This window comes from Haemaphysalis longicornis, unplaced genomic scaffold (assembly GCF_048455015.1).
Source record: "Haemaphysalis longicornis isolate Haplotype H1 unplaced genomic scaffold, Haemaphysalis longicornis Haplotype H1 scaffold_3, whole genome shotgun sequence".
In the NCBI taxonomy this organism is placed as follows: Eukaryota; Metazoa; Arthropoda; class Arachnida; order Ixodida; family Ixodidae; genus Haemaphysalis; species Haemaphysalis longicornis.
The window spans coordinates 162,515,612-162,535,083 of NW_027526335.1; the positions used below are offsets into that span (position 1 = coordinate 162,515,612).

At 43.5% G+C, this 19,472-nt stretch overlaps 1 long non-coding RNA gene across 4 annotated transcripts in view; it reads right to left on the bottom strand.

Moving 5' to 3' along the window:
* LOC144173495 (uncharacterized) overlaps window positions 1–18,588 on the bottom strand; it is a 65,596-nt gene extending 47,008 nt beyond the window's left edge. The window contains exons 1-5 of one of the 4 annotated variants that reach the window (XR_013323297.1): window positions 18,491–18,506; window positions 13,585–13,613; window positions 12,390–12,442; window positions 8,235–8,292; window positions 3,236–3,251 (exon numbers count right to left, since the gene is read on the bottom strand). This is a non-coding gene — a long non-coding RNA (uncharacterized LOC144173495). Of the gene's footprint in view, window positions 1–3,235; window positions 3,252–8,234; window positions 8,293–12,389; window positions 12,443–13,584; window positions 13,614–18,490 lie in introns of all 4 variants that reach the window. The other 3 variants (XR_013323296.1, XR_013323299.1, XR_013323298.1) reach the window with 3 other exon arrangements.
* Window positions 18,589–19,472: the final 884 nt, after the last annotated feature.

The window sequence follows — 19,472 nt, forward strand, 5'->3', positions numbered from 1 at the left end:
AAAACCTAGCTGGACTCCTTGGACGCTGGATTATTCGACTGCAAGAATGTGACTTTACAGTCGTTTACAAGTCCGGAAAGAAGCACCTTGATGCAGATGCCCTCTCACGATGTCCGCTGGAGTCATCTGAAGCTCCAGATGCGACCACGTCGCGTGGCACGACACTTACCATCGCCCCTGTCAGCCAAATAGCGCCTGACAACGTGTCTGACTTGGTAGCACTTCAACAATGAGATCCCTACTGCCGTGGAATAATTGACTACCTTACCGGAACCAAACATCCTGTGAACAGCCGCTGCCGTCGTCAACTTCAACAATTTCGGCTTTTAGATGGAGTCCTTCACCATTCCAACCACCACCCCTCAGGCTACAGATGGGTTCCCGTTGCACCGCGCTCCCTCCGCCCTACGATACTGCAAGCCCTACATGATGATGCCCCAGCTGGACATCTAGGCTTTCATAAGACGTATGATCGCGTCCAGAGCCGCTTTTTTTGGCCTGGCCTTGCCACCTGTGTTGCCCGCTACATTGCGTCGTGGGGCTCATGCCAGCTGCGCCAACGCTCAACTTCCGCGCCTTCAGGATTCCTACAGCCTCTTCCTTGCCCGTCGGTACCGTTCGACACCGTGGGAATTGACCTCTATAGTCTACTACCTCCAACGACTGCCAGATATCGCTGGGTCGTAACAGCCGTAGACAACCTCACAAGGTACGCGGAGACAGCTCGAGTTCGTTCTGGTTGTGCTACTGAGGTCGCCGATTTCTTTTTACGCTCGATCCTCTTGCGTCATTGCGCTCCTCGAGTACTCTTGAGCGATCGCGGCGGGACTTTTTTGTCCAATCCTCTCGAGGAAGTTCTCCGAGCCTCTCATACAGTCAAGTCCACAAAACAACGTCCGCATACCACCCGCAGACAAATGGGCTAACTGAGCGCTTTCACTGTACCTTGTCTGACATGATTTCCATGTACATTCGACCCGACCATTCAAATTGGGACACGATTCTCCCATATGTTACATTCGCATACAACAGCGCTGTTCGAAAGACCACTGGTTATTCGCCATTTTTCCTCGTTTTTGGCCGCTACCCGTCTTTTATTCTGGATACCACCTTCTTTACTGCTCCCGTGTCTAAATCAAGCCCCTTATCCTAGCAGTTTGTCTCACGCCTTGCCCATTGCCGTCGCCTTGCTCGCCTGCACACGGAAGCCTGCCAAAACGACCGGAAACTTCGATATGACGCCACTCATCGTGCTGTCCAGTTTCGCCCTGCTGACAAGGTAATCCTTTGGACGCCAATTCGCAAGCCAGGATTATGCGAGAAATTCCTTCATCGCTTTCTTGGTCCCTACACCATCCTGGAAGAAACCTCCCCCGTCAATTATCGCGTCGCGCCTTGCTCTCTTCCTCCGGACCGCCGCTACAGGGGCACAGAAATCGTGCACGTGTCCCGGCTGAAACTGCTCACGCCTCGCACTCCGTAAACTGCTCCCAGGCGGTCGCTTTCGCGACGAGGGGGAAAGTGTGAGAGTCAATCTGTCCGATGCGCTATTGCCCACTTCAAGGAGACATAAATAAGGGGACTGCCTCTGCGACGTGTCTTCTGGGTGAGGGCTGCCCTTGACGTCTCCCTCAATATTTTAAAAGGACACTGCACAGACCACCTTTTACTGTCTTATTGCGTAAGATATGTCTATGTTTTATTTCTTTGAGCTATGGTGACAGGTATGACGCGTGATTCGATATGTAATGGTTTCGGAAGATTTTCACCCTCCTCAATCATGTGCTCTTTAAACTGTTATGATCAAGGCTAAATCTATGGATATAAATACCGACAGATATTTTTTGTGTTTAAGTAGCCCGATAATGGCAATCGTCTTTAAAAGAGCACGCCCCAGAAAAGTACACAGTGGAAGCATTCCGCTATTTGATTAGAGTACGTACAAGCATCAACCTAGTAATGGGTTCCAAACTTTCCCTAACATTTTACCTCGCTGTCAAGCATGTATCTTTTTTATTCGACCCCATATGGATACAATCGTTTATATGGCCACAGATACTATTGTGTAGGCGAAGCATAGGACCATTCCCAATGCTAGTTCGATAACAGGATACATATTTTACTGTTTACTAATTATAAATGTTCAGACATCGGGATGCTATCGACGCGAGTCAATAACCGGGAGATGGGTTCTTTATGAATAAATAATTGTCAGAAACACTTATGTAGTATTGTTGAAATTACTTCTATCGTCAGCCAGCCCTACATATCCAAATCTTTGGCATTACATTAAACCGTTCAGCCTTGCATACATCGATGTTTGTTTACAGCAACCCTTTTCATTGGAGTATGCGTTGCTGATTACGCGTTCACATTAAATGTGTGTCGGTATCAGTGGGGCACATCTGCAAAAGGCAGTATCAGCGTATTCGGAAGGTTGTTCGTAATAATAAAGAAATTCCAAGTTTCGCTCAAAAATTTACTTTTAAAAAGACCCGACATAATGCTTATTACAAGTAGCGCTACTTAAGATATTTTAAAACAAAGGCAATTTTCACTTAAGAAAACGCAACACGACAGAACGTAGGCTGTATATATGGTGTTGATGCAGAAACGCAGCAAATGGCGCGCGAGGGTGTCGATGGTGAGCAACATGTGAATCTGAACGTCCCTGGGCAAAGGAATGACCTCACTTTAATTTTTTATTCTACATCTTATTTTCTTTCTATATTTCCTTTTAATATTTCGACATCCACGATATTCTAAGTCCTAACCTAATTTGGCACTTAGCTTCTTCCATAAACCTCGTGTGGGTATGTGCCATTCTATTTGCAAGCTAAACAACTTGTCAGCATGGTCGGAAACCAATATTTTAGACTCCAACACTGTGAATGCTGTATATACTGTTATTTTTAGGACTAATCAATAATCGATCAGCAATGCGAAATAGCTGACACGTTGTTACTGCACTCACATTCTTGGAATTTCATATTCGTTTATTGCAGTTTTACACGTCTTTTAGGTAGTGATATTATTAGGCTTCCATTCATAAGCTAACTTCTGCAGGTACAGTAACCAAAACCACACTACAAAATGTAACGGCAACCCCAGCCGTTGGTTTTTCCGTGATGGTGTGAATTCGATACTGGTTCCGATGATTTTCGGCAACTGCCAAAAGAAATCATCTAAGTGCATCGTATTTCTAAGGATCTAGAAAGATGCCTCGTTTTCTCACCTGTGTGCGCCGAAACCTAGAAAGAACAATAAAAAATTATATAAGAAAGCTATTACAGCACGCTCCTGAATAATTTCAAAATGGTGGCATGGAACGATCGCGTGCACATTTGAACATAGAATTTGACAGCTTTCTACAGGTAGACATACGATATGTTTAAGAAAATTATGTTAAGTCGTTTTGGTCATTTTAATGCTGTCACAATAATTCGCCGGAGCTGTGTTTAGGTTATCCGGCTTAAACGTGAAGTTTACCCTTTACCGAGCAAAAACGAGGAAACATGGAGATGTATACCAAAAACTCCAAACTTGCAGAACAGTACAGTAAGTAGAGTCAAACTAGCTAATTATGCTTGAGAAACTGAAGTTACTTTCACCGCTTCCCTCCCTCCTTTTTCCGCCACCTGCTGCGAATATACAGGGAAAGTCGAATATAATTCGACAGGTTTTCTTAAAATTAAGCGCTTAGATGTACGTGAAGAGTACCGCTACAGTGAGGTTATACGCGAAGGGGGACACACACCGAGGTGGTAACTATGAATGTCGGCGGTTTAATTAACTAAACTCAAATATTAAAATTTTATCGGATGCAGTAAGCAGGCATGTTTGTAGCGAAGAGTTCAACGCAACCTTGTTTCTACGCAGTTTTATACGGCAGAATTCTTCAAGCATGTGTACTCGTAGATATCGAACTGCTAAGACCCATTGCCATTGCCTGGTTACGCATGCTAGAGAGTGAAGACCTGTGAGAAGCTCCTCTTTTTTGTGACGAGTCTGCTGTGTACGGTGTTTAGTTTGACAACGGCTTGGAGGCATAGGCAAAAGTGATAACTGGCACCCTTTCAGTTTTGGCTGGCTTTATTGCACTATGAAGCAGGCGAACCGCTACCGAAACACAGAACAAAAGGAAGGAACTTGCCGGTCTTCACTCTCTAGCGCGCGCAATCATGCGAACGCCAATTAACCTTCCAGTTCGATATCTCGGAGTACGATGCGCTAGAACAATTATGCAGAATGAAGCTGTGTAGAAGCACGATTGCGTCTAACTTTTCAATACAAACATGCCTGCTTACTGTCGCCACGAAAAATATAATTATTCAACGTTAGCTAACCAAACCACGTACATCAATAATTACCACCAACTTCAATATTTCCCTGAGCGCATACCTTCACTGTAGAGGTGGTCTTCACGTAAAGCTAAGCGACTAATTAAAAAATACATGTTGATTTAATTTTGATCACCCTGTAGATACAAGGTTATCAAAGTCATGTCGACAGGTCTTATAAAAATTAGGCGCTTAGACCTACGTAAAGACCAACTCTGCAGTACGGTTTCGCGCCCAGGCGGACACATAATTTTATCGATAACGTGGCCTCAATAATTAAAATTTATTATTTAACTTTCATTGGCTGCAGTAAGTAGGCATGTATGTATGGAAAAGTTAGACCGACTTGTGTTTCTACGCAGCTGCATTCGGCAGAATTCTAGCGTATCCGTACTCCGAGATATCAAACTGCAAAGTTTAATTACACATGCAAATATTACACATGCAAGACCGCCAACGGAAACATGTGAGGAGGCACGATCACCTAAAAGGTAGCAGAGACCGGCGTACTCAAACTGCACATTTAGCACTCCCCTTGTATTTATTTTAAGGCACCGATATCCTATAGCTTCAGCTATTTACACCATCGAAGCAGCTGGTGCGGTGTCATTTTTACTATGCAGCTCGCTCTACATACTGAAGTGTATTTTGCGAGGGTTGCTATATTCAACGAAGGGTGCTATATTTGCAGGGCCTGTACAAATTCGCAAGTAGCGTGCGTGTGGCAGTAAACGTTGTAAATGCTGAAACGATTTTCGTAAAACCAAACTTAAATATACCAATTCTTATTTACTAAATTGTAGTAAACCGTAGGGTTGTGAAATACTAATATTTATCTGAGGAAGTTTCCGAGAAAGAGGGACAGAGCGATACCCCGTAAAGTATTGAAGAAAAGAAAGGATGTTGCGGGTCGCTTTTTACCATTATCAAAGTGTAGGCATGGCACCAAATGAGGAAGTAAAAGCAAATGCTCAACAAATAGCTAACCAGATAATATCGGGCTAAAACAAAACATCCGAATTGTTCTACAAATTGTTGCCTAATAGAACGAAGGAAATAAACGTTGTTTTAGAAGTATAAAAAAATTGATCTGCTGAATTATATATATGTAATATTCCCAAAGCAATGGCAAAAATGTTCTAATTTTATTGCATTGCTCACACTCTCGACACCAAACTGCTTAGGACCTTAGCACTTGTAATCATGTGTGAGTGCGACAGAACAAATTGCGAGTCGATGGGACAATTTTCTTCCGCCTGGCGTAGTTCGAAGCTCCGGTGAACCTGCCGCTTGGGGCGCCTTGTTTCGCAATCCGTCTTAACGTTTTAGAATGACGTCGATTTATGATATACTTGCTTCGAGAGTGCCAGTTCCTAAAGTCGTAAAGTGGGAGAGTCGGGACAATGATGAGTTTCGCCGCTTTCTATCAACGGGTTTCTACAGTTTACTTTCGTGGACAGCCACACCTGTCTACATCAAAGTTTAAGCCCTAGATAAAAGCGTAGGGCTATGAAGCGCCTGGTGCTTTTGAGCTTTTTCTTTGGGCCCTCTCTTCCTACCGCATTTCGGTTGACCGACGTGTTCCAAAGAGGTACCTCTCCTCGTGTAACGCATGTCTCGTGCTATGGAACGTCTTTATTGTTCTGCAGTCGGGTCATCGCCTGATGCATATAACATTTACGAAAGTGCACGTTTCATTTGAAACAAATACTTCTCCTAGCTAATTGTAAAAACCGTCTGAAACCTATTTCCTGGCTTTTTTCGTAAATAAGCTTTCCAGTTGAAGAAAGCGCAGTACTAAAGTAAAGATTTTTGTGCATAACTTGATGGTTATTATATCACTCTCAAACGTGTCAACCCAGGGTCCAGCGTGGCTATGTAGGTTTCTTGCTTTTAATATATTACAAACAAATCACTTAAGTGTTCTTTTAAATTCAGTCAACAGAGGTGACGAAAAGCATTGACTGCGTCATGTAAACAGCACTGCAGTTTGGTGGGCAGCTTTTGTAACCACTGCAGGCAGCTTTTGTAACCAATAAAGCGACCCTTTTAGCCTAAACCTTCTGTCATCTGTAGTAAACTCAAAGCGCACTGCAGAACAGACAATGTTCCCTGTCGATCGTGTTGATGGTCGCAGCAGTGAAGGAAAAAACGTTCCCCGGGGTGGGAATCGAATCTGAGTCCCTCGCGTTATAAAGCTGGTGTCTATCCGTTTGAGCAATTCCCCCACGGTCAAAGCAGATGGGATTTGGGAAGGCATATACCCGTCTGTATAACAAGGATGATGGTTGACACTAGAGAAAACCATGAATCACGTATCAGTAATACACGAGCACAATTTGCAGTGCAGCAAAATATCATGATAAGAGACAGGTGCTCGCTACTGGGTTGGTTTGGTTGGTGTTCGAATTGATTTTAGAACCCGTGTTCCCCGCGTCGTTGTCATTTCGACAAAGGACTGTCTGATTTTTTTTTCTTCTTTCAATCTTTTGCTTGTAGCAAGCAGCGCCGTTGATATGCAGGTAGTCACTATCTCCATCATACTGTTTTTTGTTTCCGGAATCACTGCTTGGACTCCCTGCTTCGGCGCCCCTTTTTCCCAAGGAAGGCAAAATGTCAATGCGCGCGTTGAGATTCAACGGCACACTGATCCCCAGGTAGGCAAAATATTTCATGCGGTCCCCGATTTCAAAATTATAATCTGTGCATACTTTCTGCTTGATTTAATGATGTTTTTTTCCCGCTATCTTGAGTGGAACTGTAAGCGCCCGTTATTAAACAGTAAATAGTAAATCCACATTCTAAATAAAAGCATGTCTGGTTATGGTTTAAAACAAAATACCGTCATTTAACGACCCAGACTAACGCAAAATGCTATCGAGACAGGAATATCGACACATGTAATACCAGCCCAACGTAAATTCCAACCATTAGTTCGTGTGCGAATGCAGACTGCGCTGGGCCTTTCGACGAAGAGAATCATGATGTGGAAATGGCAAGAAAGGCACTGTAATCCTCCATTATGTTTCTGAATTTTTTGTGCGAGCACATAATATATCAAGCCATTGTGTCATGTGCTTTAAAGCGGGGTCATTAAAGCGAAAGTTGCAGCTGTGCACATCACCACTACTCGATTGTATGGTAGTAACGACTACAACACCAATTTTTTTCTTCTATAAAATTAAGGATAAGGTAACGCATTTATGAATTTTTGTGTGCCTTCAGCACAGCAGACTTTGATCGAAATTTATCTTGTTAAAGATCATAAAAACATATTTTTAGCCAATCACCATTCGCTTCCCTATATTCAGCACTAGTGCTTTTTCCAAATCCACGGGAGTTCTTTTATAAAAAAAATCGATGAAAGTCTCTACCAATCATCAGTAGTCCTCTGAATGGGAGTAGTTAAAGACTCTCAAAGACAAATGTTTTAATGTGTTATCAAAATCATGGGCTCCCAAAGGTAACTTGCAATAATTGGTTTCCTACAAAGAACAAAGCCCATGCCAGTAAAGCTCCAACAACAAAAATTGCTTGGGGGGGGGGGGGAAACATTATGAATTGGGCCACTTTTGGAAGTATCTCACGAAAGCACTACGACATTGAGAAGATTTAAAATAGTGCGTTCCGTTTACCTCGGAACATAATTTTTTTCAGGGTGTTTTGCGGGTCAACATAAAAAACAGGAATATAAAACGATGCACTTTTATGTAAAAGAATCTAAAACCATTCCCAAGTACTTTTAATAGACCTGTGCAGTTCTTGCTTTGAGCGTGTTCGCTAAAGTAGCAATCCTCCCTTTTAACACTTTACCTAGGTAACTCTGTACTATGGTGTTACCAATCCGAATATGAAATAACTGCAGTTTAACAAAGTATTACAATAAGTACTTACGATGATCCAAAGAAGTCTGAATGAATTTCTCCAATTCATTTTGACGATAACGAAGCAACTGTCAAGAAAATATCAGAAAAGAACACATTACTACTGCAGTGTTGGAAAAACAACTAATGCTATGTAAAACGACAACGCTTGTTATATATACCTTTCTCACTATGTACCCTTAAAGTGCGTTATTTATACAATGCTCTTTTCCTCACACAGCTCGATTGTAGGCCGATCTTCATTTAGGTGACTCAGGCATATTACAGAATCAGATCAGGTTATGTAAATAATTAGTACTGTGGACGTAAAAGTAGTCGGTAAGTGAATTATACAAGCGAGGATAAGAGTGGGTCAAAGAAGACACGATGTGTCATGTGCTACTAAAAATACAAGCATGCAAATAAATGTGTTGTGAGGAAATTGCGGTATAAGCTTGGATGATTCACTGTTGTAATGAGAAATGAAGTCAATTATAGCTTGTGATGCCAGGGCAAAGACATTAATCCTTGCACTTCATCAATACTTCTTGAAACGTGTAAAATGGCCCCCCCTACACAAGGTTTAGCATTGAACTGTTCAGTCATTGATTTACTTATCAAGTACTTTCGTCTACATCCGATGTCATAGGGCCTCATACCGTTAAGCTGACGGTACCCATCCCCCCATAATAGCCTCGTGCGGCCAAAAAATTGCCGCTCACAGCAGTTCTCTAGGAATTATTTGTTTGTATGCGAATTTGAAAGCTGTAATCTCATGCTAAAAGCCTCTTAGTGGTTCATCTATGTTTTCACAGCAATATATTGAGACTGTTACGCCGCTGTGCCAGATCAACGGGGCGTGCGCCGCTGAACACACTACTCTTCAATACAGCTGCAACGCCCTGATCTCTACCTTACTCAACTTTGCTTTGCACAACGTTCACTGGCCGGTATTTTTATTTTACTGCGACGCACATAGTAAAGACCGCGTAAAACCTTATACAACCAGATCTACAGTGCTGCTAGATATGCAGCACAATAGCAATATTTGTGATTTGAAGTTGAGAGCACCTAGGTACAGTGGCTTGTATAACAGAAATATGGGACAGGAGCAAAGAAGCGAAATTTTTTCGGCCTTGCGGAAGCAACCAACCCTGACACTTCTAGTAAAAATATAACGTCTAGAGTTCGTTCTATTACGTTCTATAGGAAACATATCTGGAATACGTGCAGTATGACTCAAAACAATTCCGCGCATGTTTAGTTGTGGCTGGAAATGTGCTGTACAGATAATTGCATTTCAACGGAAGTAACTACAACTCGCCCTATGCTAGGAAGTTTTAAGAGTGACCTTTCCCACCAAGAACACCACCACAGTGTACACAAATGCATCCTCTTACCCCGCAAGGAGAGATATGACCGCTTTTGGGACTACAGCTGAAGCCCTTCTCCCAAGTGCACCTAAGGGCACGGGAGCGGTGCTTACGGCATGGCTCCCAAACAACGCGTTTTCTGCTCCAGGCTTTGCTTGCTGCCTTCTTCGTCACGCCGTTATCGGCTTCGCCTGTGGATCCCGAACTGCTATATACACCACTGCTCTCGCCTTGCCCGGAGAGTCTCTGCCACGACTACGCGTTGCTGGTGGACGGAACGGCTACTGCGCAGTCAGTCTACGCATCGCCAGCCCAATCGACGCCGCCTGCTTCCAACATAAATAGCCGGCTCAGCGACTGGAACTTCAATGGGCACGTGAGAATTGCTTACGGCATGGCTCCACAACAACCAGTTTTTCTGCTGCAGGTGTGTAATCAATATTCCCTACATACTAAACAAAGTGATGACATTCGTTTGCTGGTGTTCCCGTGGCCATGGACATTGCGCAACATTGTGTGCGACTGTATTTGAATGTTTTAAATGCGGAGCATTTCTTAGGCTCGCGATATCGGCGCCGTCCACACGCTCACTGCGCATGCGCGTAGCGTCGAGGCGCAGGTGCGCGTCTCTCCCCCGTACCCTCCTCGCTCTCAACAACAGGTGCGGCGATGCGGGAGGAGCGCGTGTACCACGTGCGCTCCGTCGCTCTTAGTAACAGCTGCGGCGGTGCGGGGGGAGCGCATCTGTGCGCGCATGCGTCGTAGCTACCCGTGCGCTGCGTCGCGCTCAACAGTAACGGCGGCAGGGCGTGTACACGTGATAATGGCGTGTTGGGTGCGTGGAAAGTTCGCGCTTGGGCCTCGGTCATCGTGGGGTGCGCACGTGTTTTTCGTTCGCTCCTGCGCGGTCGGGGCGGTATCGCGATTATGCCGGCCACGCGTCGCGAGCCATGGGTGTTTTGTTTGGGCGGCGCGCGCTCTGCTGCGTGGGGCTGTCGAGCGCCTGCTCCCGCTCGCCAGTAACCGCTTGTCTGCCTCGAACTTCACTCAGCAAGCTCCCCACACTTCGGACCTCCGCGAACGACTCATCGCAGCACAGCTTCGCCTCTATGCTCCACCGCTCCCGTCGAGAACTCCCGGACGCAGCATGACGCCAGAACCTGTGTTTGTGGTGTGTACTGTGCTCGGTGGCCCCCAGTGACTGTGGCAACGCTTCTTTTCCTCGCGGCGCCTTAACTTTTTCTCTCTTTACCTATGTCCTTTTTCTCTACCCTATTCTATACATCCCCTCCTATATTTCCTACCCCCCGGACTGGGTTGTATGCCGGTGAGCCCTCAGCTGGGCTCAATAATATCCCCAGTCCATTTATTTTCCTTTTCCATCTAACCACCTAAGAAGAAGAAAGTACGGAAGTGTGCGCATGCGCGTCTCTCCCCCGTACTCCTGTCCCTCGAATGCAGGCGGTGTGTATACAAGCGGCGGAGCGCGCGTTCGCAATTCAGTCAAGGGCGTCTGTGCTTTGCTTTAGCTTGACTTGACGCTTTGCTTGACGGCACCAACGAATAAAGACAGACTTTAACTTTACACTCCTTGCCTTCGCTTCTCCTTCATTCAATAAATAAGAATAATAAAGACGAAATAACAATTAAGCATTCCCAAACCATACCCAATTACGCAACATTCACGCGATACCCCCACCACTCTGCGACGCATTTACTCGAGTTCCCCCCGTGGAAAGATGCGGGCGGTTTTTGTTTTTATTATTGCGCTCTGGCAACGTCGAGAGCAATCTTTGCCCTGACACTCGGTCGAAAACGCTTTTGCAAAGAGAATCATTGCCGGATGATCTCGGTGAACAAATGAAAGTTATGTTTGAATTCTTTAAAGACCTGCATGCTCGTGCCGTGCAAAGTTCGAAGTGTCAGGAGGATCTTGCTGATGGCGTAAAGGAAATAACCAGCGGTTAGAAAAGCATTGAAGGTGAAATGACCCCTATAAACAACAGACTTGATGCACTGGAAAAAAATCGGGAGCATTTAAACACCGGTCAGGAGCTTTCACATATGGAAGCCTCTGTCGAACACCTTGCAACTGCGAATACCTGTCTAACATCTCGCTTCAATGAACGCTAAGACAGATCGCGGCATGATAACTTAATATTCTATGGTATTGATGATTCTAAGGAAAGTTGGGAGGAAACTGAATTGAAACTACTGACAGAAATAACACAAGTTATTGGTTCATTCTCTACAGGTTCTATTAAACGCGCTCGCCGTCTAGGTGCATACTCACCAGGAAAATCCCGTCCAATAATAGCTAAATTTTCTAACTAGAAAGTTAGGGAGAAAACCCTGTCCTTTCGTACCCAGTTAAAAAATAACATTACTGTAAGCGAAGATTTTTCTCTGACTACCCGTATTGCCCGCAAAAAAATACTACACTTCGGTAAATGTTTTCCAGGATCACCTAAATTTCAACTACGTCCCTACAAACTATTCGCCAACAAAAATGTTTTATACACGACGCAACCACAAATAGCGTACAACAAATTGAGCAGGGCGATGAACCCGTAAGCGAGAGCATAGAGCCCCCGCAGCTCATGACTAGCTAGGAAAGCGCGAGGAGAAGTGGCAGAATGTCGCAATCAACTTCTTCACCCCAAGGATCTGTTCTTTTTGCAAATGTACGATACGTGCTCCGAAAACATCAATAGTTATCATCTGCTGTCGACTCTTGCTCAGCTGATATCACGGCATTAATTGAAAGCTGGCTTCACGAGCATGTCAGCAACAAAAAATTTTTGAAACCTTACCTCAGTTTAACATATATCGTTGCGACAGGAATGGGCGTCGCGGTGGCGGAGTCCTGTTGGCCATTTCAAAAAATATTTTGTCCTCACCAATCCACATTCGCAGTGATTTAGAAATTATCTGGGTTTCATTACTCTCAGTCATCATACAATACTTCTTAGCGTCTGCTACCAGCCTCCGTATTCATCGCATGATTTCGTTACGAATTGCACGACGAACTTAATTTGCTTTACACTCGTTTTCCTACCTCCAAAGTAATGTAATGGGTGGTTTAAATTTTCCTAATATCACGTGGAACACCCAGCCACCGTATTTGTCACCGTTCTCAACGCTAGCAAATGACTTCATTGACTTATGCTCTATGTTTGCACTATCGCAATTAGTAGCACAGCCTTCTACACGCACGTCTAATGTAGCAAATATTCTAGACATACTTTTAACAAGCCCACCAGATTTCATTTCCTCCGTTTCACATCTCCCTATTGTAAGTGATCATACCTTGCGTACGTTTTCCCCTAATGTAACCAGGCCGAAAGCGAGCATAACCAGGAAAACAATTCACGGCTATGGAAAAAATAACTTTGCTGCCATAAATAACAAATTGTCGACATTGATGGACCCCTTTTTTCAAGACTATAATAATAGATCAGTGGAATCTAACTGAAACATTTTTGCCAGTAAAATTCATGAGCTATTTGACAAGTTTATCCCAAGCTGCACCATCACCTCCAACGTACATGTGCCATGGTATAACACTCATCTTAAACGTTTATCTAATAAAACGAAAGGCATGTATCGTCGTGCAAAACTTTCCACTAGTGAAGCATGCTGGACCGCTTACAGTATGGCCTCAGAAACCTACGCATCGGCACTCAGGGATGCAAAAACTAAATTCTTAACTAGTGTGCTGCCTCCTATGCTGAAAACTAATACACGAAACTTTTGGCGTGTTACTAACCCCTCAAACAACAATTCCATTACGCTTTTTGACTCATTTAAGAACCCTACTCCTGCCAGCGATTGTGCCTCTATCCTAATCACACCTTTATAAAACATTTTTCTGAACTTCTGACTTCGCTCTTTCTATCACGCATAATTAAGATTACGTCATTATGCCTCCAGAGGTCGTTGATGCTCCTGGAATTGCTACTCCTGGAATTGCTAAACTCCTTGAAAATTCGTCGAATCACTCCTTACCTGGTGGTGATAGTAGCAATGAGAAATTCCTAAAAAATACCAGCGCATTAGGTTCAATACGATTAACAAGAATTTTTAAGCAATCAAGACACTGGTCTATACTACTGTCTATGTGGAAGATTGGTAAGATAGTCCAAGTGTATAATTCAGGCGACAATACTAACCCTATGAATTGCAGACCTATCTACCATGCAAGTGAGTGTTGTAATTTCCTACAACACGTTATTTTTACAAACCTAGTAAATTTTCTTCAAAGTAACTGTTTCTTCACAACAGCTCAACATGGTTTTCCTAAATCCTATTCCTGCGAGACCCAGCTCATATCATTCACGCACAATCTGCATTGCATTTTAGATCGTTCTTCCTTTGTTGGTTGTATTTTTAAAATTTTTCGAAAGCCTTAGACAAAATGTCTGATAAATTACTACTTCATTATCTTCAGCAACTAAATATTGACTCCAATTTGTTGAGGTGGATTGCATGCTTCTTAACTAACCGATTACAGCTCGTTTTAACCAATGGTCATAACTCTCTACCCCGCGAGGTTCATTCAGGTGTACCTCAAGGATCGGTGCTGGGACTCCTCTTATTTCTAATATACAATAATTACCTGCCTTCTCTTGGAAATTCTAACGTACACCTTTGTGCCGATGGCTCCGTAATATTTCGTTAAGTACTCTCTGATTATGACAATACCACTCTCCAATCTGACCTCTATGTTTCCGCTAACTGGTGTGATTCGTGGCGCATGGAACTAAAAATTAACAAAGGCAAAGCTATGCGAATATCCCGCACTAATACCACTAGATTTTGCTACTATCTAAACGACACTCCGTAAGAAGCTGTAGAATCTTACAAGTATTTAGGTGTCCACATAACAAGTAACCCGACCTGCTTCCTTCACATTCAAAATATAATGAACAGCGGTAAGACATGTTAGGTGACTTAGGACAAAACTTCTATAACGCACCGCTAGAGCTTAAATTACTGCTGTTCGCAACAATAATTCCACCAAAATTGGAATACGCTCCGAATGTTTGGGACCCTCACCACGCTATTCTAATTACCGCAATTGAACTGGTACAGAATGTGTTCGTTTTATACTATCTAATTATAACCGAGGAGCAAGTATAAGTGCCATGAAGTCAAACATTGGGCTTCCATTCTTATCATGTCGCCAAAAGATTTCTCGTTTAATTTTGTTCCATAAGCTTTATCATCACGTTGCTCTTCGCAATGAACTAATCCTTCGGCCCCTGTACCTTTCTTCTCGCATCGATCATCGCCACAAAGTGGGTTTTCAGCCAAGCAACTCGCAAGCGTTTTATCAATCTTTTTTGCCGCTTACATGTCGGAAATGGAACCACCTTTCCGAAGATATTGTTACAATTGCTGATAACCATCTGTTCCGCGCATGCGTAGCAAATGTTGCATAATTAGAGCAACGTCATGCATCTTTCTTATTAACAATAACACCTTATTTGTATTCTGTAATATTTTTATTTTTAAGGACTCCCCGCTTTAATACCTCTGGCCCTGATAGTGAAACAATACACAAAATAAATGAATACCTACCACCTCTGCACTAGAGGCAGAAGGGGTCATTGACCTAGCAATTGCCGAAGCCCCTGTAAATCATCATGATTAAAGACTGCCAATAAGCACCTAGAACATGCTCGAGCGGCTTCATCTCACCGCCAGACACACAAGTTCCACTGCAGCTTCCTCCACAACAGCTCGGACGGATTATTTGAGCTCCAGCCCTTGCCAACCTGGCCGGCAGTGACGCTGCCTACCAGCATTCCCGAGAGCTCACACACAGGGCTAGTTAGAAGTTTGGCGAGCAGTGTCAAGTCTATCCTCTAACGTCTTTTAAATAAATCACGCCGCACTACCACCTGGAGGGAGCAGTATATCTCCATACATTAAAAGATCTACCAAACGAAAAAATGCATCCTTCTAAGCATCCAAACCAATGCCTTTTCCCACCCGACTACACTCCGAAATCTCGTCCTGATCCTGCACTCCTTGCAATACCACTTCTGCGAGGCGCCGGGTACCCTCTGCTAGGTTATGTGAGGCTGTGATAAGGACACTAACCTACCCCCCTGCCCTGCTTCGGCTGGTGGAGAAAGCACATAAGAATGGACGGTCTCAAGGGGTACTGCAATAAGTACTTTTCCCCAGGGCTAACTGCTCAATAGGACGCTTATTCCTCCTCCTCCAGCGCTCAAGCAAAGACGGTGTGGTTTATATTTTTCTGCGCGTATTTTTTATATATCTTCGCGTGGTGTTGATGTGGGGTTCTCTTACTTATGGACGAATATGTTAAAGATATTCTGTTTCACATCTGTGGCTGGACAGTGTACCTGTTGGGAATACCGTCATCAGTTGCAATACACTTTGTACAGATTAACGATGTTAAACATCGCTAAGGATCCTGTTACTGACCCTTAGAGGTGCGTTCGAAATTTCTTTAAAAGTAACTTCGAACGGCTGATGCCGGCCGTCGCGACCGCATTATTCGTGGCGTGTACAGTGGTTGGTTCTGGGCCCTCCCTCCCAGTGTTCTTTTTCGTGCTACTCCTACTTTATGGAGCTGCTTTCGGGCTACAGGGTGTACGGGATTCGGGGATAACTGTGAAGTTGCCTAACGCGTAGTCTTGAAGCCTTTGTCTTACATCTGATTTCTCGTGGCAGACCAACGAGGACAAGTTGTCTTTGACATAGGTGGGGGTCATAGATGTCGCGTGCTTAGAATCGTATTGAGTAATATTTTTTTTTATGTCAAACTGCTGTGATTGTGCGCCTTCTTCTTATGTACTTTCTGCTAACGGATGGCACAGAAAACTACGACCAACGACTTCTTAACACCTTCCGCTGAGCCGCATTGCAGCGCATCACACTTTGTATTAATCAAAATGCAATAAACGACCTGTTCAAGAAAAAAATATCAGCTAGCATTGAAAGTGCGGTAGCTCCATTGCCCTTTCTGAGAGCCCTCCTAAGACCATACTCCGGAACTGCTGTTCCCCCTTAACGTCGCGCGATCACCACCTCTGTCTCCTCCTCAGGGCCCTCCGTCCCGCTTTCCAAGATTTCTTCTCCGACCATCTTCTAGCAGAGTGATCTTTCGCTTTTCCGGCGAGCGTTGGCAGGGCCACTTTCTTATTTTTTCTACCTGACGATTTTATGCAGAATAAAGTGCATGTGCTCTAAACTTGGAGATTAAAAATTTCTCCTTGAAAACCCTGCGTGAGCGTCTGCGTATGGGCCAGCATAATGGCCTCAGGAGATCAATTTCTTATCAAGATCCGTTCAAGAACTCCACGCGTCTGCTAGCACTAGTTTAAAAGGTGCTGTTTACACAAGCACAGCGCAGGTGATGGAAAAGGAACAACACCGCGAAATTAGAGGAAGAAAAAGAAGCTAAATTTAGTATGGTCCTAAACGCTCCCACAATAAGCTGCCAGTAAGGGTCAGTACTGAAACGCGTACGAGTCATATTGAATAAAGCTTAGTTGTGGATTGCTAAGTTGAACGTCTCAAGTGCAGTACTATAAAACCCTTAAAAACGGCCAGGTTGAAGAAGGTGTCGAGTTTGATTGGATGTTCGTGCTTTTGCATGCACAACCCTTAGGGAATAGAAAAGTCCCACATATGGAACATATACTCTGCCCACATATGGAACATATACTTTTCTTAGGAATAGAAAAAAAACTATGTGTTCCATATGTGGGCAGAGGCGTGGGACAGATTTTTAAACCGAAGCCTTCTAGTTGAACCTTTTGTTAGTCTTGCCGTTGGATTTCTTAAAATTCCGTCAGAAGCTATAGTGGCACGGGCAACAGCGGGCGACGGTTTTCTGCAGTTGACGTAGTATTCTATTTGATATCGCAAGAAGCTAACATACACGAATTTTTTTTTATTATAGGAACACTGCAAATATCACTTATCTATTGGTTTTCCGCCTCACATTTGCGTAATGTTTTGTTCTTGTTCAGAAATGTTGACAAGTACGAAGATTGTCACGGATTTAGACGTTCAAATTTGGCTGTGGGTATATACGACTACAGGTCAAGATTCTGTTTCACTACGGCGGGGTGGCTTAACCGAGTCACGGACAGATGAACAGAGAGACGAACAGACGTACAGACACACTAAAATTACTGCGTTTAAGTAGCGCAAGAAAGAATATCGTCTTTAAAACTGTTGAGTCATGACAGGCCGTCCCGACATCTGCCCCTTCAGCCGTTCCAAAAAAGCGCAATGTAGCACCATGAAGTTATCTCATTCACTGGCTTTCTATTCAGTCAGTAATTCATCCCTTTGAAGTCTTCAAAGCTACCCTGTCTGAATAAAATGCTTTTGATGCAGGGCGCAGAAAGCTAAGTAAAAAGAGTCGTTGCTAATTTGCTTTGCCATACAAACGGAACAGTTTAGCGAGCAGGTTGCTCAAGCGGTCACGCACAGCAGCCTTGCCCTCATTGAAAGGTAAGGCGACGCCTGGTTGCTAAGCGAGAGTGCAACTGTTGCTGTAATACACTTGCTCCTGTACGAGTAACCTGAAACAACAAATATTCTTAATACAAGCTTTACTTTTTCCTAAGGCACTGTGTGGACATTGTTATCTGGACACCCAGTGCTCGGAAAGTTAACGAAATAAAGGAGTGATTCGCACACCATACTACGTATTTTACTTGAAGCGTTAAAAATAATCGGCTCCGGACTTGGGTGCATTTTTCATAATTGCGAAAGTGTTAGCATTCCGTTACTTAAGCAACGGTGGAAAGTACGCAATCTGAATATTCAACATCAATATTTGTAAAGTTGACACTTGGTACAAACACCGATGGAATGATTGATAACAAATGATATCTTAATTTTTCTAAAAAAAGACTCCTACCTTACTGCTGGTGGTTCTTTGTGGAGGCTTCGTTCAAGTTGGAACGGCGGTAGAATTTATATACTTAGCACTGTCGCGAATTCACTAACCTTTTTAATGTTTGTGCTTGCGTGTTTGCATTATTCTGTGTTTACGATATTTGTATAGGAGGTTTCATGGAAAGGTTTCATGCACATTCCTGGGAACAATTCTTCCGGAGATATTTTCAAAAGTCCTTGTGGTATTCACGATGATATCTGAGGCCTTTTCATAAAATAGCTCAAGGGGCGCATTGCTCAAAAATTTTTGCATGAACTGGAGCGTAGGTATACATAAATTCTTATGTGATTTAGACGCATGCCCAATGAGGATTTTTATTTCTCCGAGAGCCGCTACAAAGCGTCATTTGCATATGATGCTGGATAGCAAGCAAGGATTATTTAGAAATAATAAAACACTCAACAATCATTTACAATAGTTTTTTCCTTTGCGTATGCGAAATTCTCTGCAACACTTTGGAAGCGATAGTACCTGCAAAAATGATTACACTCATTTCTCGTCCTTTTACACAAACGTGCGCCAGAATACCGAGATTCAGTAACACTACGCAAATTGCTGTTTTATAATTGCCTGAAAAGTGTTTGACTTGAGTCATAGTTTTGCGTTTATGGAAGAATTGTTCCAAAATTTCTTATAACTACCGCCTCCGATCAAACCGTAGACAAAAACACCAAAACACAATTTTGAGGTAAAGTTTCAGTACTAATTTATGCTTCACGCAACGAATATACAAATAGGTGATAGGGATAAGAGAAGAAACAGGAAAAAGCTTTATTCAAACGTAACATTACATTAGGCGCCCAGAATGTCCCGGGCCAGCTTGACCAACGCCAACGGTTCCGTGAGCTGTTCCGTGGATAACTAAGTCCGCCACCTCGCGCAGCGATTGTAACTTCTGTGCCAAGTTAAAGGGACACTTCAATGGACAACACTTCTCGAGTAA